This window comes from Dreissena polymorpha, chromosome 12 (assembly GCF_020536995.1).
Source record: "Dreissena polymorpha isolate Duluth1 chromosome 12, UMN_Dpol_1.0, whole genome shotgun sequence".
Lineage (NCBI taxonomy): Eukaryota > Metazoa > Mollusca > Bivalvia > Myida > Dreissenidae > Dreissena > Dreissena polymorpha.
The window spans coordinates 60,492,816-60,517,699 of NC_068366.1; the positions used below are offsets into that span (position 1 = coordinate 60,492,816).

General features: G+C 35.0%; 1 long non-coding RNA gene across 1 annotated transcript in view; it reads left to right on the forward strand.

Moving 5' to 3' along the window:
• The window catches only part of LOC127853515 (uncharacterized), a 34,468-nt gene extending 17,336 nt beyond the window's left edge, over positions 1 to 17,132 (forward strand). The window contains exon 3 of the long non-coding RNA XR_008036648.1: positions 15,996 to 17,132. This is a non-coding gene — a long non-coding RNA (uncharacterized LOC127853515). The remainder of the gene's footprint in view (positions 1 to 15,995) is intronic.
• Positions 17,133 to 24,884: the final 7,752 nt, after the last annotated feature.

Here is a 24,884-nt window from a genome sequence, read left to right on the forward strand (position 1 = left end):
TTAGGCCTAGGATCATGAAACTTCATAGGTACATTGATCAGGACTGGCAGATGACCCCTATTGATTTTCAGGTCACTAGGTCAAAGGTCACAGTGACTCGAAACAGTAAAATGGTTTCCGGATGATAACTCAAGAATGCTTAGGCCTAGGATCGTGAAACTTCTTAGGTACATTGATCATGACTTGCAGATGACCCCTATTGATTTTCAGGTCACTAGGTCAAAGGTCAAGGTCACAGTGACTTGAAACAGTAAAATGGTTTCAGGATGATAACTCAAGAATAATTAGGCCCAGGATCATGAAACTTCATAGGTACATTGATCATGACTGGCAGATGACCCCTATTGATTTTCAGGTCACTAGGTCAAAGGTCAAGGTCACAGTGACAAAAAACGTATTCACACAATGGCTGCCACTACAACTGACAGCCCATATGGGGGGCATGCCTGTTTTACCAACAGCCCTTGTTTTAAAGATATTTCTTGTTACATTTGCATTGTGACCGCAATAGGAGCCACAATATAAGCTTATAAGCTAATCTTCAAGAAACTCTGTCAAAACATTTGTGATATGATATCTTGCCTGAGTGAAATACTTTGTCATGTGTTTCAAAACTAGGTCAACTACAGCACGTTGGATAACACTTAGGAAGTCACATTGTGTGACCTTTCATGATGAAACTTCAAGGAGCCATTTTTGTTCTATCAATATCTATGTACAGAAAATGATTTCCGTTGGTTTAACCAGGTTTTTGGGCTATTCTCTGATGTGATTATATTGAAAGGGTGTGTACAAGCGATACACTGTTACTCTAATATTACCTGAATGACAGGGTCTAAGCCACAAACCCGCGTTATAAATAGACCGTGTTACAAGTTCAGTGCTCATTTGTGGCAGTGGCTGGGAAAATGGGTATAATGGCTTAAAAATGAAAGGTTTTTATATATTTTATTTCCAATTTCTTTTAGAAACAAAATGCAAACAAAATTAGGTCTCTATACTTGTTAGTTTTCGAGATATTGACCTGTATGTGATACCACCGTTTAGTGCAAAATGACTCAAATTCCGCAAATACGCTTACCCAAAATTAACATGAGACAAACACTAGTAAGATGATCAATATACAGCAATAATTTTTTACTTTATTCCATAAGTGCATTTTGTACTTAGTTTGACACATACAAACATATTATTTGTGTCCTCTGATACCATTTTTAAATATGGTTTCCATGGTAACAGAATTCGAAATTTGAGTGTGTTTTTTTTTCAATACAATGATTTTTCTGTCATTATTTAATTGATCATACAAAAAATAAAAATTGCATATGCAAATTGTAAAAAAAATAATTGAATATTCATATTTCAGCTGCACCTTCTGAAGCTATGAGTAAAGCATTGATAATAATTCTATAGCATTTGTTGTGCAGACAGTAAATGCACAAACATACCATGCTTACTTAAGGTGTGTGACTTCACTTTTCAACATATGCTAATTAATGTGAGCTATTGTCATTGCAAGTTTATTTAAACATCCCCCACATTTTTATACACACATAATAAACATGTAACAACATTTTATATGAATATAAAAACAAATGTATTTTGGTTGCCATGGAAACTAATAAATAAAAAAGACCATAGAACAAAAGTTTGGTCTTTGGCTGTTCATGAATTATGTGATTGTCATATTTTTTTAACAAATACAACACATACGTTGTAATGTTAATAATTATGTATTAATGATAATGTAATTTAGATTTATTGATTTACAGCCTTTGTAATCAAAATTGACCAATTAAATTTATGAAATAATAACAAAAGAAACAATTGCCCCGAAAAAAAAGTTGCACTATCGTTCAAAATATGGTACAAAATTAATTTACCGTTAACATGATAAACACTATATCCCAATGCATTCTATGTTGTGTTACAGTAAAGCTGTGCTTTCCATATAAATGATATAACATTAAGATTACACAATGATAACAGTATATTCAAATTCTTGATCCAAATAGTTATCCAGAACATCACAAACATATTTTAACATTTAACTAATATTAACAGCTGATTATTATGTCATTTGATTCACATTGTGAAATATATAATATTGTTAAAATTTGATTACAGATGGTGACATTTTTATAAATTATTAAGCCTAAAAGAACCACTTTTTTCAAATCATGATTGGGTAGTGGCATTCCATGCTTAATTGTATGGACATTCATGCAAATGTGCATGACAAAACCTCGGTTAAAAATTTAAATTTGTACTAAGTACAATTATACAAGTCTGAGAGGATAATATCACATTATTTCAAGTAAATGTACAGATTATTCATCATAAATATATAAAATTTCCAGAAAAATCTTTTTACATAATTGACCCTTACATAAGTGATCTGAAAGTTGTCCAACTAAATCAAATTATGAACATATGCTATTACATCAACCTGAATACTGTATATTGCTTTTATTTGCTTTACCAGGCCTCTCAACATTATGCAATAGGCATGTCAAATTTTTCAACACATGTCATCTGCAAACTTCCAGTATGTTATTACATAAGTACCACTTTTGTCAGCTGAAAGTCCCACCCTTGTCAAAAAATGAGCAAAATCCAGTTATAACCCAGTTTTAAACCGGGTTAAACCCTGCGATATTGGCACCGAGCTAAAAGCATGTCTTTTAGACACGCTTTTTTGTTTACCAACTTGGTTTTTTAGCTTACCGACTTGGGTTTTTATGTCCCCCACTATAGTAGTGGGGGACATATTGTTTTTGCCCTGTCTGTCTGTTGGTCTGTTAGTCTGTCTGTCTGTTTGCGCCAACTTTAACATTTTGCAATAACTTTTGCTATATTGAAGATAGCAACTTCATACTTGGCATGCATGTGTATCTCATGAAGCTGCACATTTTGAGTGGTGAAAGGTCAAGGTCAAGGTCATCCTTCAAGGTCAGAGGTCAAATATATGTGGCCAAAATCGCTCATTTTATGAATACTTTTGCAATATTGAAGATAGCAACTTGATATTTGGCATGCATGTGTATCTCATGGAGCTGCACATTTTAAGTGGTGAAAGGTCAAGGTCAAGGTCATCCTTCAAGGTCAGAGGTCAATTATATGTGGCCAAAATCGCTCATTTAATGAATACTTTTGCAATATTGAAGATAGCAACTTGATATTTGGCATGCATGTGCATCTCATGGAGCTGCTCATTTTGAGTGGTGAAAGGTCAAGGTCATCCTTCAAGGTCAGAGGTCAAATATATGTGGCCCAAATCGCTTATTTTATGAATACTTTTGCAATATTGAAGATAGCAACTTGATATTTGGCATGCATGTGTATCTCATGGAGCTGCACATTTTGAGTGGTGAAAGGTCAAGGTCAAGGTCATCCTTCACAAGGTCAAGGTCATCCTACAATGTCAAACATCATATAGGGGGACATTGTGTTTCACAAACACATCTTGTTCTAAGTTAAATCTTGGTTTTACTCACTTACAGCCAACATAGTGGGTTTTTTAACCATCTTAAGTGGGTTTAAAGTGAGTTTTCTTCAGCTGTGTTAAACTCTGCGGTATTTGCACAGTGCTTAAAGCGAGTTTGTAAGACACGCTTTTAGCTTACCGACTTGGTGTTTTAGCTTACCGACTTGGACTTTTCTGAGTTAAATCTTGGTTTAACTCGCTTAAAACCAACATAGTGGGTTTTTTAACCATCTTAAGTGGGTTTAAATTGAGTATGATTTTCTACATGTTGGTTTTTTGAGGTTTTTTAAACATGCTTAGACCAACTTCTGTCTGCGGAGTTGGTTTTAAGTGGACAAAAAGTGTGTTTTTTATGTGAGCTATAAGTAGGCTTAACATGGTTTTTAAGTGAGAGAAAAGTGAGCTGAAAGCAAGCCTTTCTTAGTTTTTTTATTGTAAAAACATGCTTTCAAAACACTTTAAACCTAGTTATTAACAGTAGTTGATCAGTGAAGAAAACATAAGCAATTTGTAGGTTTTGGGTAAGTTGTTTTTTTGTAGGTTTTAACAGTGTTTTTAGTGAGTTTTTTAAGAAAGTAGTTTTTTTGTGTACAAAACTGTGTTAAAGTTGGTTTTTGTGAGTCTTTTGTGGGATTTTGCAGTGTAAAAAAAATGTTCTAGTAAAACTGGTACCGGTATTTGTGAAGCAATTACAACAGTTACTTATAAGCCCCACATAGTTTAAAGGAAAAAACACAATGTGTACGAAAATTATGTTTATAAAACAAAAAATTACACCGCAAAATAATACGTACAGATTATTTTTAAAGTACATTATGCAATAAAAGACATTTATGGAAGATTTTATAGCAAACGGTTAACCGCAGTGGACCACTGCGGGGGGAGTATTTAGACCGCAGCTGCTGCAGAGACCTGGATCTCAGCTGTTGGAGGTACCTGAACCGCAGTAGTCAGAGAAACATGGACTTCAGCGTATGATGGGACCTTGACCGCATACAGTGGTGGGACCTGCACAGCAGCCACTGGAGAGACCTTGACTGCTGGGGGACCTGGACGGTAGCCAGTGCAGGGACCTAGACCTGATCTTGGCGGGTGGAGGGACCTTGACTGCAGTGGGTGAACAGACCTGGAAAGCAGGCGCTGGAGCGCCATGTACCACTGATGTTGCTTGTGTCCTTCTCCTCTTGAGGATCTCTAACGCCAGTTGATCTGCAAAGGATTAATACCTAAACACTTTCAAAAGGGCAATGCATTCTTCAAACATGTTAATTGGTTATGTTTTCGTTCCACTAAACTGTGAAATATTGCTGTTATGGTAATCTTGTTGCTAAAATAATCAGGGATCATATTTTTTTCGGTTTTGTCGTGTGACATAACGCACACAAAACGCACATTTGGGGCATTGTTGGCTTAATATGATAGTCGAACTTTGTACCAGATTTCATGCGGTCTTGGATAGGCGGCCACCTGGATCAACATATGAATAGCCTCGGGTTAGCAAACATCAATTTTTACCGGACAGGAATAATTGCTTACCGTATGTGTCAATCTTCGGTCATTTCCGTATGTATTCGTTAGGTGTCCGTTGCATACGTCATATTTATGTTGCAGACACGTGACTTAACAAACGGCCAATCAGAATTGTACATGTAGACACGTGACGTTACACAGCCAATCAGAATTGTACACGTAACAATTATCAAAGCTTTCGATCGTTGTTTATATCTATATGGACAGTCTTACTTGAACGGCCGAACAAACAAGTCGCATTTTTGCTGGCTTTCGCGGGATGGGCCCGTTGTGATCTTTGCATGTACCTTGTATATAACAAACATTTTGGAAACGTTGTGTTGTGTTAATAAGCAGAAATAAAACGTAAAGCAATCAGAATCGGACTTTGTAAACGTTTATTGTCTACGTTTATGTATGTGTAATGGTACAGTCGGTCCTAGACCGATTGAGGTCATGAAAGACCGATTGAAAATCCCAAACAGTCGGTCTGATTCTGTTTGCTAAATTCCCATGTTATGAAATCGATTACACAGTGCACACCCTAATTACATTCTTATCTCGATTAGGTGTGATAAACCATTCCCTGCAGTCTCTAAACCGGTCAGCACCAGATTATTGCACGTCAGCCGACTAGTATCAGAGTATGGCCCCAAGCAGCGAAGATTCGCGCGGCTGTGTATTAGTCACGCGTGAATAAACCCGTGTCAATATCAATCGATAATTTCACAGGCTTATACATAGCACAATCGGTTCGTAATGTGTACTCGGCAAGGATAAAATCGTTGACAGTTACTTCGGAGATACAAACCTCGATGTTAAAAAATGCCGATACATGTGCCACCAGCGTAATAATTCGGCAATACATAAATAAAAGTCCCGGATCTGATCGACAGAACAGCCGAAAGTTATTTTTATGTGACTTAACTCTTTTCATAAATAATTAAAAGTAATTGCGTTTAGTAGAAAAAACAGTTTGAAAATGTACCAAGATGAATGGTCTCATTTGGCTGTGTGAACTGGTCGGAAGTGTGATGCCTTGTAAATGCAATAACCTGTATAGTTTTACCTCTCAACAAATCCAGCTTTCTAGGTCAAGGACAGGGAAAGGTCTGTCCACTCCTGATCCCCTCAAGTAAGCCAGCTCGTGCAGGGTAAAAACCTGGTATTAAAGTCCATACATCAGGTAGTCCCCCTTTTGCTCCCTTTATTTGGTATCCGGACAAACGGCACCCGGACAATCGGCACCCAGTGTTTTTTTTGCATACGCGGACAGTCGGCACACTGTAAATTTGTCGACCCGGACAATCGGCACCCGATTTAATTGTATACCCGGACAAACGGCACCCGATTAAATGCGATCGATAAAGCCTGTCAGCACATTGTTGAACTAATTATGTTATCAAACCAAGTCCAAGTCCAAAATGTAATTGCATAAACATAATAGAATGTTACAGCACAATAAATAATAGTGACATAATATAAGTGTGGATTGATTAACGTTATCTGCTAATTTGTTTAATAACACCTCTAAACAATTTACAAATATCAAAGACAATTGAGCTGAAAATAATTAAGAGGTCAAAAGAGTTAGTTAAAATGTGGTAACTGACTAATTATCTGCAACTCATCTTGTTACCAGTTGTTTATAAAAAATATATACAACAACAACAACAACATTTATTTAGCAGTAAAGCTTAAACAAGCTCATAGCCTACAATATATATGCATTATACAATTTATAAGTAATGGTAGAAGATAGAAATTGGACGATAGTGTTATGAACTGGTTTACATGGTTAGTTATGAAGGGAATACATAATTGCATCTGATATTGCAACTGCACATCTTATATTTACTAATTACTTACAAGACATACGATTGGAAGAATTTTAACTATTATTTGGAGAAATAAACATTTGTGGATACGAATGTTATATGTGGGTGTGTACGTAATGCACTGTTTCGTCATATTATAATACAATTCTTTTTTGTGTATGTTATGAGATATATACAACAACAACATCAATTCATCAATGAAGCTAATACGAGTTCATAGCCCTCACATATGAAAATGAGCATTAATTTAATATATACAAGAATACAACAAAAAACAACATGTATTCATCAATAAAGCCTATACAAGTTTATAGCCCTGAGCATTTATTATATATATATGTGAGTATACAACATCAACAAACATACATTTATTTATCTATAAAGCCTATACAGGTTCATAGCCCTCGCACTTGAAAATGAGCATTAATTTTATATTTGCAAGTGATGGCAAAAACGCTCAAGGTACACATTCCTAGCATGTTTATGTTTCAATTTTACCATTAACATCAAGATAACTTATTGATTACTGATTAAATATAGAATAACGAATCGAGATGTTGTCTTAAGTTATTTGCTTCGTAAATAAATTTCGCAGTACTTATCATTTCAGTTTTACTTTTGCTCGACATTAATCTTGTAAATTTATTTATTGTTGGCCATCTGCAATAGTGCGGTTTAAAAAGTGTTTTTCGTAGGTGTGCATATATTGGACATACTAGTAGGAAATGATATTCATTTTCTATTACGTTCATGGTGCATAATTTACACCATGCATAATATATTCTATATTCGATATTTTACCGAGCGGAACTGTCTTTTTATTAAGATCGGAGTTAGTGTTCGTGTGTCGTATGAATAGATATCGTTGCAGGAAATTAAAATGATCCGTTGTCAAACGAAAGTACGGTTGACATTAAATGCATTATTTTTCTCTTTCCGCGATATTGTGTTAGTATGTTGATGCTTCAATAACAAATATAAGTGTATTTGAAGTGAAAACACCACAAATAAACAACCAGTGCTCACGCTGATGCCAGACATTAACGACAATGGCGATTATTTTATTAAATGGCTATTATTTCTTAAAATTGACAAGAAAAAATGGCGATTATTTCATCCGACGACATAAACAAAAGTTTGCCTCTACAAGTTTTCCGGAGAGTGCAAAACGCGTGCAAATCGGGCCATCAGGCAGGAAAAATCGGTATCGAGATTACTGTGTACACACTCGACCCTGTGTATTGTCATACACGTGTCAATTAAATTGTGCGACATCGTGGCCTAGAGCGTTTTTTTCTCAGTGTCCGGCAGAAGTGATAAATTTCGGAAAATTTCTTTAATCTCCCCGTGCTTTACCAATTATCGGTAACTAGATCTTCATTATTTTTTCGTAAATTATTATTTAATCGTCATTATTGAAAATCGCCGCGAATATTGTCGGCTGGTTTTGTTTTTCACGCTGTTTGTTTTTAACCAGGTTTTCCGAAGGAAAAAACTGGTTATTAGATTGGCGAATGCGGGCGGGCTGGCTGGCTGGCTGGCTGGCTGGCTGGCGGGCTGTCGGGCTGGCGGGCGGGCGGAACAAGCTTGTCCGGGCCATAACTATGTCGTTCATTGTCAGATTTTAAAATCATTTGGCACATTTGTTCACCATCATTGGACGGTGTGTCGCGCGAAATAATTACGTCGATATCTCCAAGGTCAATGTCACACTTTGAGTTCAAAGGTCAAAAATGGCCATAAATGAGCTTGTCCTGGCCATAACTATGTCATTCATTGTGAGATTTTAAAATCATTTGGCACATTTTTTCACCATCATGGGACAGTGTGTCGCACGAAAGAATCACGTCAATATCTCCAATGTAAAGGTCGCCACGACTAAAAATAGATTTTTTTTTAAAACAAACTTACAAAGGGGGTTAATTTTGTTTGTTCATTTCAAAAGTTCAGTTTGAGTTTTCTCCCTTTATCAGATTTTTTTTTCACAATGAAAACCTGGTTTTGTGACAATTTTGTACCTTGTTTGCAATTAGATTGCGTTGAAAATTGCTTGATGAAATAATTATTTAATCGCTATCAACTAATTATCCCCGTAATTACCGCTATTTGTCGTCACAATTTACAAATAAGTTTCGTTTCACCGATTTTTATTCCGAATTTGCAAATTTTGTTAACGAAAGTTTAACCGTCGTCGCTTGTTTTAATCAATTACAAGCGTGAATCGATTTAAAATTAAAACCGGTGCATCTGATGTATTACTTGAAGCGCGGCCGATAACCTCACCATTACCCAAACAAAATATATGTACATGTATACAATATATAATTTGAAAACACCACAATACCCGGAGATGGTACTTTTTATCACAATGTCCGTCAGGCATTATTTATATTGACGTTTTTTAACTTGACCGTAGTCGACCCCAAAATTAAAATCTCTATATTGTTGGTTTTCAACCGATTTCAACCGGATTTTCAGTGATATCCTCAATAAAAACAAAATTTCTTACGATTCTGTGACTGTCCATATAATTATATAGCTATGACCGGGGACTTTAAATAGGGTGCCGTTAGTCCGGGTTTACAATTAAATCGGGTGCCGATTGTTCGGGTCATCAAATTTACAGGGTGCCGACTGTCCGCGTATGCAAAAAAACACTGGGTGCCGATTGTCCGGGTGCCGTTCGTCCTACAATCCCCTTTGATTCCCTTTTTAGGCAGGCGACGATGCACATTCTTTCCAAAGGATCCTCCGATCAATGAAAATTTCACCTTGGGGGTTTAACCTTCAAATTTTAAATATAAAAGTTCTCATTTAATGTGAGGGAAAGCAATCTGTTCATTAATGTCCAGAAATAGGTATAAGTAACATTTAAGATGACAATAACCATAAAATACAGCCATAATAATTAAAATAGTGTTGTTTTTCCTTAAAATTGGATTACATTTACTTAACCATTTACGTGTCCCAGTGGCAATACATAAATATAATAGTGATCATAATTAATTCAATAAACTATATAAAAAGGGATGCAGAAATGAAAATACAAACCTGTAACAACTGTTCTTCATTTTTCCAACTATTAGACCATATCACTTTAACCACCCACTTTGAATCTCATTTGCAACAAACGTATTGTTGGTTTACATATTGTAGTAAATACACATTGTTTTCATCACCCAATACTTCATGCTTAAAGTATTTCCAGACATTTTACACTAGAATTATAAGTCTAAATGTTGCTCAATTATACCTAAAATTTAGCTCAAAGTTGCTGAAACCCTTTGTTTCCAAAAAAATAACTTCCTGTGCTGACAACCAATCAAAATTCAAATAGATGGTGGCTGAACCAATCAAAAGTCTATCAACACCCCCTTGTTAGGCCTATGGAGCACTGATAGGGATTAATGTTTATGATTTAATTGGGGGAGGGCTATTGAATCTCTTATCTTATAGCATAATGTGTCAACCCTTCTCAATCTGAGAAATATCCACTGATAAGGCAGTCATTTCAACACCAAACTAATTATTGAATCATAAACAGCACCCTTATCATAGTATATTTAATTTTGAGTATTTCAATATAACATGCTGACTGGTGTTAGCAAATAATAATATTATAAATATTATTTGAATTGCGTTTTAAAATGTATGTTAATAGTCAATGTGGTAGACATTAATTGTATTGGGGTTAAATATCAGTATAAGAAAGTTAAAATAGTTATATTTTTATATTGAGGATATATAATTGATGCTGACAAGCCCTCAAAAGTTTCCATTTATTAATCAACATTTTTACACTGAAACTAGTTTTATTTATTAAACAAACAGTGTCAGGCCTCCCCCTTAAAAAAAAACAACACAGCACTGTAAGTCTATTGAATTCTCCAAAAAACATAAATTAAATGGAAGTATTCACATTTTTATAGATGTGTGATTGTTCTTATAATATATTTAATATTTATTTATTGATTCAAAGAGAAAGACAAACACTTTCATTTAAAGGTATAAAACCAAGTTTGAACATTTTTAGAGTGTTTGGCAGTGGTACTTGTTGTCCATCTGTGAACCTGTGATGTTCTGAAAGAGCAATTTTCATTCAATATTTCCTTAAAATTATGGGGAGCCCACAAATGTACAAAAGGTGCAAATTGGCAAACAAGCTGTAAAAAAGCCCCTTTACAATTCACCTTGATAATATATGGCTATAAACATGAAACAATGTTTCATTGTTGAGTTATATTGATAAACAAAAGACCAACTTATTGAAAAGTGTGTTAAAGTGAATCTTTTAGCCCTGTTGTGGCTCTCAAATTATTTATAAAAAGACCAACTTAGGCTCACTTAAACCCATCTTCTGTTGTAAAAGACTCGCTTATGAAATAAAAAGACACACTTAAACACACATAAACCAACTCATAAATAAAAAGACTCACTTTTTACACACACAAAACCAACTCCTTACAGAAAAAAACTCGCTTTAACACATACCTACTTAAAAAAACTTTAAACTCAGTTAAGCACAGTTTAGCTCACATAATACTCGCTTTTAATAGCAAAAACAAACTTCCGCTCAGAAAAACACAGTTTTATGTTGGTTTAAGTGTGTTTTTGTATGTAAGTGGGTTAATTTTTTGCAAGGGCAGTCCTGAGATTGTGACCAACAGAGGACAGTCAGGTTACGTAAGTACATCATCGATACTGACACATTTTATCAATAACACGTTCAAGTTCAATGCAAGTACCAAATCCAGGATCTATTGAACTGAACACAACCTTAAAAAGTCCTTTCAATGGAACAAACGCCGCCAGTCAGAGAATCCGACGTCTCAGTCACATTATGTGGTCAGTTGTGACCACTCATATGTATCTCCCCACGCAGCTTGTCAACTCCTGTAATAATTGCATTAACAATTAATTATTTGCTTGTGTATGACAATCCAATCTACAAATTAATACCTTAACAAGGGACAAAATTGTCACAAAACCAGGTTTTCAATTTGGAAAAAAAGAAATCTGATAAAGGGAGACAATTCAAATGCGCATTGATACTGATTGTTCTTAGTTATCCCCCTTGTTTCATTTTCAATTTATTTTTAATTGTGGCGACCTTGATTTGAATTTGAAAAAGAAGTCTAGTAAAGGGAGACAATTCAAAATGTGCATTGTTACTGATTATTCCTAGTTACCTCCTTATGTCAAATTCAATATATTTTTAGTCCTGGTGACCGTGACCTTGGAGACATTGAAATAATTCTTTCTCATGACACACCGTTCAATGATTGTAAACAAATGTACTGAGTAATTTTAAAATCTCACAATGAATTACCTGGTTACGGCCCAGACAAGATCATGTATGGCCATTTTTGACCTTTGAACTCAGTGTGACCTTGACGTTGCAGATACCGACGTAATTCTTTCTCATGACACACCGTCCATCCAATTATGATGAACAAATGTGCCAAATGATTTTAAAATCTCACAATGAACGCCATAGTTATGGCCGGGACAAGCTTGTTCCGCCCGACAACCCGCTCGCCCGCCTGCCACCCGACATTCACCAATCTAATAACCAGTTTTTTCCTTCGGAAAACCTGGTTAAAAAAATGGAACAATCATTTGAGGACATCTACCGTGAAAAATAAAAACAGCTTTGCAATATATCAGATATCAACGACACAGTTATTTAAAATTATGCCATAACAGCATTTATATGCGTAGCTTTCAGTGGACAAGAGTTTTAAAGAAATTTATGTAATAATTAAGTGCATGTTTTTGTTAATAACAAATGCGTGTCTTTGAACTTTGTGTACAACATTGTACCCAATAGACCAGTTGACGAGTGACGTCACACACATCTGCAAAGTTTAGACTCCGCCCACTGGTTGGAAAAAAGAGGTGGAATTCATATAAGCGCATACAGAGAAGGTTGACAAAATCGTCGTTTTTAATGATAATCATGCACATATCAAATATAATTTTACTAATTGTGTCTATATAAAACATTAGCATGCAAGGGAATGCATCTTTGGAACGGTTATATTGTTGTTATTATTCGTTTTTACTCACAACGAACTCGGGAGTGGAACACAATCAAAGAGCTCGATATGTGGTTACCACAAAAATCTCTACTTGGCACTTCTTCGCGACCATTTTTAATTAAAAAAAAAATCTCAGAAATTGAAATTATTTCAGAATAAGTTAAATTTAATGAACGAAAACAAGTAAGGATGAAAACAAACAACCAATAATTCTATTTTCTGTACGTAACATAGGGTAACTGATTTGAACCTTTATGTCTGAAAAAACTTACCTTGTTACACATTAAATAAATCCCCTTGACTAATGTAATTGTTTTATTTAATTGTTCACACTAATCTTGACACTCTTAGTTGCAGCTTTTATATCCCGGTGTTTAATTGCACTTCTGTACATCACAAACCGATTATCTCGTTATGATCGGATACTGTCCAGACAATTATATATATGCAATTACAAAGAAAACATGGTGTCATAAAGTAAAAGACAGGGACCTAAACTTTGGTCCCTGAATAAACCACATGTGGCAGACGAGTGTCTGGTCATTAAGCACAAGTTACGATACCTCCATGTCATCTCTTGGCATATTGAGCAGTCATTTAAGCCAAATTTCAAAGCTAAAATACTAAATAGTTGCTTCAATAAAATATTTTAACATTTAAAAAATGAAAATATTTGTCGGAAATGGATTAACAGGAACTATATATATATTAGGCATTTTAATCATAATAATACATTGTTTAATAACTATACATTTAAAATATTGTGCAATTTTACTGCTACGCAAGTAAGGTATTTAACGGGTACCGGCAAAAGTAAACTCAGCTATTACGTGTAAAGCTTGTACATTACTGCAGTGTAAGAAACACCATCATGAACAAAAGCAATCACAATAGGGTAAAACATAATTGCGTTAAATAAATTAAATATATGCATTTATCATAAAATGCTATATTTTTGTCACTTCCTATAACGGTTGTCGGCTCTTTCGGCCCCGTTTTTTTCAGGCTCATTCGGCCCCAATTTCAGGCTCATTCTGCCCAAGTACCAGGCTTTTTCGGCCCCACTTTTAATTTGAATAAATCGTTGAAAATATATTATAAAATATAACTATGGAATATTGTATATTACAGTATTATATTATCTTTATTGAAGATTATTACATTTGCAAAAAGATTCTCTTGTCTTTCGCTTCAGGTAGGTCGTCGTCGAAATGAGGCATTATTATAGACTAGATACAAGAGTCTGAGACGGCTTTGAAAATGAAACAAACTATAAATTTATTTCTATTACATATATTTGGATAACTTTAAACTCAGTTTAAACTGATAACAATAAGGAATACACACGTCTTAGCAATACAATACAATGTCGTATTTACTGCACATAAATTGAAACTGTTATTGTTTCATAGACAATTTTCAATTTTATTTTCATAAGCAATCAAAGTAACATTTTTTTTCTGTCGCGGAAATGCCTACAACGTGTTTGCAAGTTTCGTAACAATTTTTATTCTAATTGACAGTATACACTTGTACCTGTTGTGATACACATCGTTGTTGCATTAAACAGGTGTTTTTTTCTTTAATTACTCCGACCCCGTCATTCATGATCGAATGAAGCCATTGTCTAGCACACCCGCACCTATTCCAGGTTGTATTATCTTTATCAGGTTGTTAAATACATGTGTGATGTGTATTTGGATCAACAGGTAACAAAAAGGTAGATTTAAGATTATAAATGGTAGATTTAAGATTATAAATAAAACATAATCTTAGAGAAGAATTGTGTCCGTAAAGTTTGAACTGACAATATAGTAAATAAAAAAATGGCAAATGATAACCATGTCAACGATTTCACTATGTTAATATATGTTCAAGCTTTATTGCATAAGCAATCGGAGTAAAAAAGGTTCTTATTGACAGCATACACTCAATTACTACGACCCCGTCTTTCATTATCGAGTGAAGCCATTGACTTGCACCCGCACCTTATTCTAGTTCCCGTCGTACTAGACTTTAGTACTTCAGGCAACCGTGGAAAATGGCGGCGCACTACGCATGTATTAATTATCGTAAAAATATTAAAGTTTGGAGTAAGTGTAAAACCTTCAAGCTTTTGTTAAGATTTAGTTATAGGTATCGATCAGTCAATTGTTTTTTTCGATATTATGTCATGTTTACCCAATTCGGACACAGCGTATTTCGGATAATGAATGTGTACACAATCGAACAAGAGGATATCTGTTCAATATACATTATGAATATGATGTATATTTTTATGGTCAAATAAATAATAAATTGCAATAGCATTCCAACGTAGACTTGTACCTGGAATACTATTCAATGAATTTATATTGTAGGCCATTAACGTGTAGTTGTACCTTGATGATAGATTGGGGATATTTTCTAACTTGGTCAATTTGTCTGGTTGCAAATGTCAGACTTAGCAATAAATCATGTAGCATGGCGTATTATGCAAGTTTAAATTGTTGATTGTTATAAGGTAATCATTTTTATACAATAAAGATCAATAGTTTGATAAATAAGTTTGTAAAATGTCTCATACTCTTATCAGATACATGACATAAATTTGCTCTTCACTTATCCAAATGCAAGTTATATATACATCATTATCATTACTGTCGGATTCAAATGTATCTTTAATACGAAGAAAGGGTAAATACTATAATATATCCATATATCCATGTACGTTGATTATCTTAGGTTATTAAAACATGCATAACAGGATACCTTGTTGCAATCGATATAATCACAAAAACATCAACAATGATAATAACTTAGTTAAATTCATAACAGTATTTTATAAGAAATATGATTTTAAATGAATTGAAAATGTTAAATGATTGACCAGGGAAAAAATCAATTTGTTTAAAAGTACTTTTTACATTACATAACATTACAATAAATTGTTGAAAGTATGATATGTGCATTATCTAGTGACTTCACAACTAGAAATATTATTTGTTTAAAGCACTTCTGATTCAACGTTGTAGTTAAATAACAGTACATGAATAGAAAATGGTTTGTGTCAAATATATAACGCAATTTACAACTGCTAACAACTTAAAACAAAGTGTCCTATTGTCTTATTTTTTTCAGCATATGTATAAGAAATTGGACGAGCTGGAAGAACGGGCATAGGTGCACAGGCCATCCTGTACTTCAACCAAGGAGACTTGGCCTCAACAGCAATGAGGAAAGACATGAAAGAATACTGTTTAAACAATTTGATGTGCACAAGTGAAATAATAAATTCTTTCTTCGGGTTCCACACAACGGTTAAACCACTTGCCTGTTGCAACGTTTGTAATTCTGATCTGGAACTGGAATGGCAGTTTGGAAATCTTAGAGTTGTGTGAACAATGTACTGCAGTTCTCGAGTGATTGGATACACATTAATGTGCCCAATAGGATATTTTATGAAAAAACTGAAAAAATCTTAACAATTATTATTTGTTAAAGATGCTGTAATTTTATATTATGAATTTAATATTTTCATCCTAAAATATTGACCTTTACTTACCGGCCCTGGGGGCCGTTTCATCAAACATCGTGCAACTGATTTAGAATACGATGCATAATTCAATTAAACATTATTACTTAACACGAAATCATAGTTTAATTGCAAATTTTGGAAAATTGATACATATCATAATTTTCTTACCCATGGTCCATATTTTGAGTGCATTTTGTTTAACAGCTTTTATATTTTCAATTTTCCAGTTTTAATCGTTTATTTGAATTTTCGTACAATCTTTGATGCAACGGTCTACAGCATCTTTAAAGTTTTCGCTTCATTATGATATACCGGGGAAATATGTACAAACGTTCTTCTTAAATTATTTGCTATAAAAAGAAAAAAATTGATGTAATAATATATCTTACTGATCGTTTGCAGGTTAACATAGCCATGTCAGCAGTTAAAAATAAAGTTTTATCCTATTTTATACCTTTAAAGTACATGAAATTACATCAAGGAAGATTAAAGTCTACAATTCATAGAAAATGTTCACTTTGTGATTCTAAATCCATTTGATGAATTCCTCCAAATTTAGTTTTGTAATGGGATTTTTTGGAGTCTTCTTCATTGATGTCACTTGTCTACCTGGAGTTATCAGGTTACAAATTCAAGTGAGGAAGCAGTCAGTTGCTTGCATAAAGTGGCCAGTACTTTTGATGCAAGAAATGCTGGCGAGGTGGTCGTTTCATGTGTATTTTGTTCTTTTATCCATCCACTGATATGCTTAACAATACATTGGAGATTTTGTACTAATATAATCTAAGGTCTTCAAGAAATTGTGTAGTGTTCACTTTGCAACATGATAACTTAATCGACCAGTAGAAAATTCTACACTCCCAATATGGAACTATCTCATGGACTAATTGCCACACATGTGTCACTAAGACAAATGGATTGTAAATTATATTGGGGGATCGAACCAACGATCTCTGGATTGTGAAGCCATTGCATTTCAACTACACCACGGATCCGCTACCAACCTACGGTGCCTTTGACATAACGGTTATATAAAGCCTGGAAGTGTGAAAATATGTTTAACACATGAACATGTTTTGTCAAACACATTGACAACTAAATGTCAAACTATATAGAGCCTGGAAGTATGAACATATTTTTAACACCTGAAAATGTTTATTAAAATACTCACATTAACAAAAAAATGTCAAACTTAATGTCAAACTTAAATCCGGTTTTGCTTAAACATTGCGTTATAAAAGTATATCCGAAATCCGTTCTCTCCGAAATATAGCCATATATTATATGTCAATGTATTGAGATTAGACGTAAAAATCAAGAAAACCAATATCGCCAATATATTAATTATAATAAAACGTACCGATTATCGTAATTTGAAATCCTTGCTCCGAAAATAAATTAATTATCCATTATAAAGAACACAGTGTCTGTCGCCATGAATCATGTGTGCCTGACCCAAAACAAAGTGTCAGGGGCAGGTAATCCAGACTACCGCACCTATGCCCGGTTATATGACCATTTATGACAGGTGTCACCAGATTAACAAATTGTAATAAGGCCGTTATATTAATTCACGTTTGCATTCTATGTCTCAGTTCTCATTTAAAAAGAATGTTTACAATATTTCGCGAGAGAAGTTAGAATTTGATATTTAGTATTTGTTACCAAAAGTATAAATGTACGCATACTAGGTAGACTATAATAGATTTTGTTGATATCCATATACAATTTTCTAATATTGGTATATTGTTATTTGTATAAACGAAACATATGTAGATTAAAGATTGTATGAACGAAACATATGTAGATTATATATGAGAAATATAATATGAAAAATAAAAACGTGTGAGAGTCGAGGAGAAAATCTGTGTTAATTGTGTAAATCAAATTCTAACTTCTCTCGCAAAATATTGTAAACACGATTTTTATATGAGAACTGAGACATAAAATGCAAACGCAATATTTAACAAACAAACCGACAATCGTTCCAATTAAAAGCCGCAACAATTTAACAATTAAATCAATTACATACATTGGTAACAGTTTGTAAAAAGATAATGGTTTTCAATTAATTTCATTTAATCATCCATAATCAAAAGCAATACAAAGACACAAACCAACAACACAATATATCATTTTAAACACCTTTATTCAATTATAATAAAGTATAGTGTCACCAAACGGACTGTTAGCTATTCTAACACCCGCTGTAATCAATTAAGTTTCAAAGAAAAGGTGTAATAAAATATAGGGCCGAATAAGCCTGGTCGATTTGGGGCCAAATCAGCCTGAAATTTCGGACTGGGCCGAAAAAGCTTGGGGCCGAAAGAACCTCCTAGTGGGAATCCAACGTTGCTGCAACGTTGTTTTTAGGTTGCATTCGAACGTTGCAGTTTGGTTGTACGAATGGTCTAAATGAAAGTTTTCCCGACGTTTTTTCCCAACGTTGCTGCAACGTTGTATTTAGGTCGCATTAAAACGCAGTATTTTTAAATTCTATATTTTTTAATAATAAAAAAATATTAACTGCTCTTTCGATTAGTATCGGCAGTTATGGACATTTTCAAGTTCGTTTCTTAGAAAGAACCATTATTTGATGTCTATAGAGGAGTTAATGAAACGCTCCCGAGTGGGAATCGAACCCACCAACTCCCGATCGCTAGGCGGACACCTCATTCACTAACCACGGCGACAGTTGAAAGTTTCAGACAAAAATGTTGACTATTAATTTTTTTTGAAACTTTGAAACTTGATTCTACCATTTTAATGCATAACACAACTTAAACAAAATATTTTTTCCGGCGATTTTGAGTTAAAGTTCGTCTTTAGCCTCTTTAAGTTTAAGCAACTGATCTGTAAAATTTAAAAAAAAATTGAATTTCTAAAATTTACAAGAAATCATATTTTCATTGATGCTATGCATGAACTGTATTATGTACGATTCCTACTCGGGGAGCGTTTTATTATCTCCTCTTTAGACACCAAGTACTGGTTCTTTCTAGGAAACGGACTCGACAGTGTGCATATCTGCCGATAATACTCGAAAGAACGGTTGGCAGTAAATAGTTTACTTTATTTTTTTTGAATGCAACCTAAATACAACGTTGCAGCAACGTTTGGAAAAAACGTCGGAAAAACTTTTATATACACCATTGTGACAACCAAACTGCAACGTTTGAATGCAACCTAAATACAACGTTGCAACAACGTTTGGAAAAAATGTCGGGAAAACTTTCATATACACCATTGTGACAACCAAACTGCAACGTTTGAATTCAACCTAAATACAACGTTGCAGCAACGTTTGGAAAAACGTCGGGAAAACTTTCTTATACACCATTGTGACAACCAAACTGCAACGTTTGAATGCAAACTAAATACAACTTTGCAACAATGTTTGGGTTCCCAATGGGTTTTAAAAAGCACAATTACCTATAAGCAACGTTGTTGCAACGTCCTTTTCAAACGTTCTACCGACGTTTCGCGTGCAACGTTGCAGAAACGTTCAGAAGTGGTTACTAATGTCGCAACCAGAATGAACGTTCGGTAATGGTTGCCAACATTGCGACCTAATTATTACGTTTCGGCAACGTTCGCACAACGTTTGATGCCCACTGGGCTGCTACCCCTATTACTAGTAAAGAGATTTCAATATACATAAAAAGACAGTTCAATTTGCATAATATGCAGGGTTTTTCCGTTTGTATGCTAAATTGTATTAATATTGTCATTTAATGTAAAAGAAAATCACCACAATATTTAAAAATTGTAATGTATTACGCTTTTTAGGGCTTTGTTTTATATTAAATGCACCTCTGTCTCTGACACTATCAATCGCAAATGAAAAATAACACTATCCACACCACTTACAATTATAATGAAATTAAAACATTTTTATTATTATTGAAATACAATTAATTTAATTCTTACTATCAGAAAGAATACGGCTAATTTATTGTTTTGTTTTGTGGAATTGTCAGTATTTAGTCTTCCGATTACGTTTACTCTATGCTTATAACTATACTTCGTATTTTTATGACGAGGAAATTTGAAGTGTGTATATACATCTATTTGGTACTAAATATGATATATTTGCACTATATTTTAAGAGTTTTAATGTTTATTTCGGTCTTATTACCAATTTATTGACTAAACAAGAGCCCTTTATACATGTTTTACGTTACTGTAACCAGTGTTTTTGCCAACCAGTGAGTGCGCATGCGCAAAAAATCCCGAATGTAAACAATAACATTCAACTGGTCTATAATTAATAGAGTCATAAATACCTGCAGAATTTCTACATCCATATTTGTAAACTTATTCTTCCAAATTCCAAAGTGCTTATCTGACGCGAATTTGGGATGTCCAACTATCGTCATGTTGTACATTTATTCAATTTTTATATGCAAGCCTGAAAAATATGAGCATTAGGAAATATGTGCATAAAGTCAATTCATTATATACATTAAGTATTTTTGACTTGGTCTTTGTCATTGTTTACAGACATCGTAAGGTTGGCATTTGACAAGTGTTGCGATGTCCGATTTTTATGTCATAAATACGTAACCTGCTATCTAATAGCTACTACCTCCGTACGTTGGTTATATCATCCGGAAATTTCTGGAGCCGTCACCATGTGTCCGCAGTTTAGACTAGGTCTGAACATAGTGTGACGCAACCTAGCTAAAAGGGACGCCCTATCTTCAATCTTCTTCCAGATGCGGGAATGCTAACATCGCCATTTTTGAGCTTTAAAAATTGAATTTATTTCGATTTATTTTCCGTGTTTTGGTCCCCCTCTTATTCCTTGACGGAATCTCAGGACTTCCTTCCATGTGTTCTCCATTTGGTATCTACACACGTTTCAGCCGCTTCTACAGCCACTGGGCCTACTTTGTCTACGTACACAAGTTTGTTTAACTCACAGGCTCCTGGATCAGAGGTTCACCTCACCACTACGGCTACTTTTTCAGCCCAACGGGTATCTTCTACGTTGCTAGACGTATACCCCTTACTGCCACTCCATCGAATTCAAATTCATTATGGATTCAGCAATCTCCAGGACACTTGTGCCTTTCAATACTGATGCTCTACTGGCGACCGTCGGTTTCCAAAGTCACTCCTCTGACTTAGTTTCTGGTCGACCTTTCTCCCCAGATATTGCCATTCTGGTGCCGGAAATGAACCACTGATGCTAGAAGCTTATGAAATACCTCCATCTGGTATTCCTACTTCTGTCTCAGCCGGTTACATGCAGACCACTGGTCTTGCAGATGGTTCGGCTGAAGCAGGCTCTGAGTCTAACGTTGAGGACGAATCTTACTATTTGGCCTCTATTAATCAGGTCAATGAACTTATGTTTAGACCTTAGATTATGACTTTTGCCCCTACCCTTCCCTGTCGGCTACTCGCTGTGCAGTCACGGAACAGTTGGTCCACAACGTGAGCACTGCAGTATTAGCAAGGCGACGTCTCGCGTCGACCTCCGCCTTCCAATTTGCTCAACTGCAATGTCTGTTTTCCAGTCACTGGAACCCAAGGAATGCCCTTACGACCTGACTGAGCTTAAATCGTTTGATGGCGGTAAATGCTTCAAGTCCCCGGTACCCGACCTAACTACTGGTTTGGACCTTTCCAAACACCCAGGTCTGGATCCTGACATTAGCAAGCTTTCGCTTATTATGCCAGTTTCTTCTGCCCCTACCTCAGTTCCTTACTCCATGTTGGAGTATTGGGAACTAAGAGAGCACCGATCCATAGGTATAGCTAACCAGCTAGACCTCATGGCGGCCACAGCCTTGGAGATGGATTGGGAGCTATCGGACTCAGTTCCTGAGGAACTCCGTGCCTTATTTCTTCATCTTTCGCAGATGACGCAGTTTTTATCACATAATTCTGCGTCTTCAATGTCCGAGATGCTAAGGATCCGGAGGGACCTCACATCTCTTCCCTGCCTCAAAATTTGCTGTTGGAACCAGGCGTGAACTCAATCAGATTTATTCCTTTTACAGCAGATTCCCTTTTTGGAGGCAGGATACATGCGGCATCAAGGCTGACCGGAAAGACCAGATCTTTGCTTCTTTAGCGAGAAACAACTCGTGCCAGTGCCAAGGGGCTTTTAAGCGTCCAGCTTCTAAGCCCCCGGCAGCCCGACAGCCAAGAATACTAAGAAGAATAACCTTTTCTCTAAAAGGGCTCTTCATCTTTTCCACATCCGGCCCCAAACAGGCCGAGTTCCTATAACAGGCCATCTTCCTTTCAGAAGTCGTCTGGTAAGGGTTATAGGATAAAGGGTAAACCAAAGCCGGATCAGAAGACTGTCAAGCCTTCGACCGGCAAGTGTGGACCTCCTCAAGGTCAGCACTAGGGTCCCCCTTTCTACCGCCACCACCTCCGATGCCGGAGGTACCAGTCACGGCGATACTTCTGCACTTCGCTAATCGATGGCGCCAAATCACTTCGGACCCGTGCGTTCATTCCCTGTTCCCGAGTTTCAATACATCTGTTATTTCAAAATTCCATATTCCATTCTCGGACTCTTGGAATACTAGTAACAGGCGTTAGAAATGGTTCAACACACTTATTATCCAGGATTTTACAGTCGCCTTTTCCTGGTTTAAAGCCACACACCTTGAAATGAAGTACATGTTCCTCAATACATATAGATGCAATTTGAAAGTGTGCAAAATTGTCATTAAATATATAGCCTAGTTAGCAAGTAATTTATTATTTTATTAAATTTTAAAACCGAAAGTAGGATTTCTAAACTTATACGTCCATTTCGACAAACGCAATTATTTTTAAGTTTTAAAGCGCAAAATAGACGGATTTCTACCGTGTAACCTACATATCTATTCTAATTGAGATAGATAAAATTAAATCTATAGCCTAGTTAGCTTGCAATTTATTATTTTTCAAACGGTACCACATTTAAAACCGAAAGTAGGATTTCTAGACGTATACGTCCATTTCGACAAACGCGATTATTTTATAAGTTTTAACGCGCAAAAGAGACGGATTTTTACCTTGTAACCACCAGATATATTCTAATTGGCATAGATAAAATTTGTTTCTTATTTATGCTTAAATTTACTATGCCATGTATTTCATTTCAAGGTGTGTGGCTTTAATGTCTAAGTTACAAAAAGTACAATAAGGGGCATACTTCTGCTAAATGGCAGGTTTGATATATATCAAAAGCCCTGGAGTGTTTCTTATCATGGTGATCTTGAAAACATGTATGAAGTTAATGAAGAATAATAAGCATGTTAATTTGCTACTGTGTCAAAAAAATTATTAAAACTTTCTTGTGACTTTGACAGACATACGAACATCCGGACCCAATGTTATTTTCTTGAGAAGCTGTGTTGCATATTTTTTTTCTAAATAAAGAATATATATGGGTGGGTGGGGAATGGGATTATTGATGCAAGTACCTGTGGTTCAGCCCTAATGTTCATTATAAAGAAACGTAAAGTAGTAATTCTTGGACATTTTCGGGATGTTTATTTTTATAAACAGGTGGTTAGCCTGTGGCTATGATACTAATTAGTGAAAACATCATTTTGAATGATAAATAATCATATTAAAACGAAAAATCAACTTTTATGAAAAACAATTTCACTATCAAATATACTAGTATATATATATATATATATATATATATATATATATATATATATATATATATATATATATATATATATATATATATATATATATATATATAACAAGGTATTCAACTCGAAATCACCCGAAAACAGGGTGCTTCGCTTTGAACAGCCATTACTTCATCAATTTTAAAGCGATTTTCACGAGCTCGGTCTTATTCAACGCAGAAATGAATTTTCTTTCCGGAAATGTACATGTTTTGCAATTTTTTTACAAATACTGGGTCAACTTTTAAGAAATAACACGATCCACAACTCGCGTGACCCAGTTAACATCGATCAGACAGTATCTCAGACTGAAATCTTCACGGAGTAAAAGGCATTTATCCTGCAATGTTTACGGACCTAGAAACAATAATTCAATAAAACGTTTGAAAAAAAAACATTCTTACCGTGCTTGCCGTTGCATTATGCATCAAAGCTAACTGTCCAGCGCCGTTTAAAACCTTTGTTTACATACATTTCAACTTACTTACATTTTAAACACATGAGTGATTTCATTGGTCCAATGCGAAGGTGTGTCTTTACAACTGGAGATTTCATTCATGAATTCTGTCTGATCGGTGTCAACTGGGTCAAGCGAATTGTGTATCGTTTTATTTCTTGAAATTTGACCCAACATGTGTAGAAATATAACAAGATTTATACATTTCCAGAAAGGAAATTCATTTCTGCGTTGAATAAGACCGGGTTCGTGAAAATCACTGCAAAATTGTTGAAGTAACGGCTGTTTAAAGCGATGAACTCTGTTTTCGGGTGATATCGAGTTGAATACCTTGTTATATTTATGTATTGTCCTCGGTGGTAATGAAAAGGTCATAG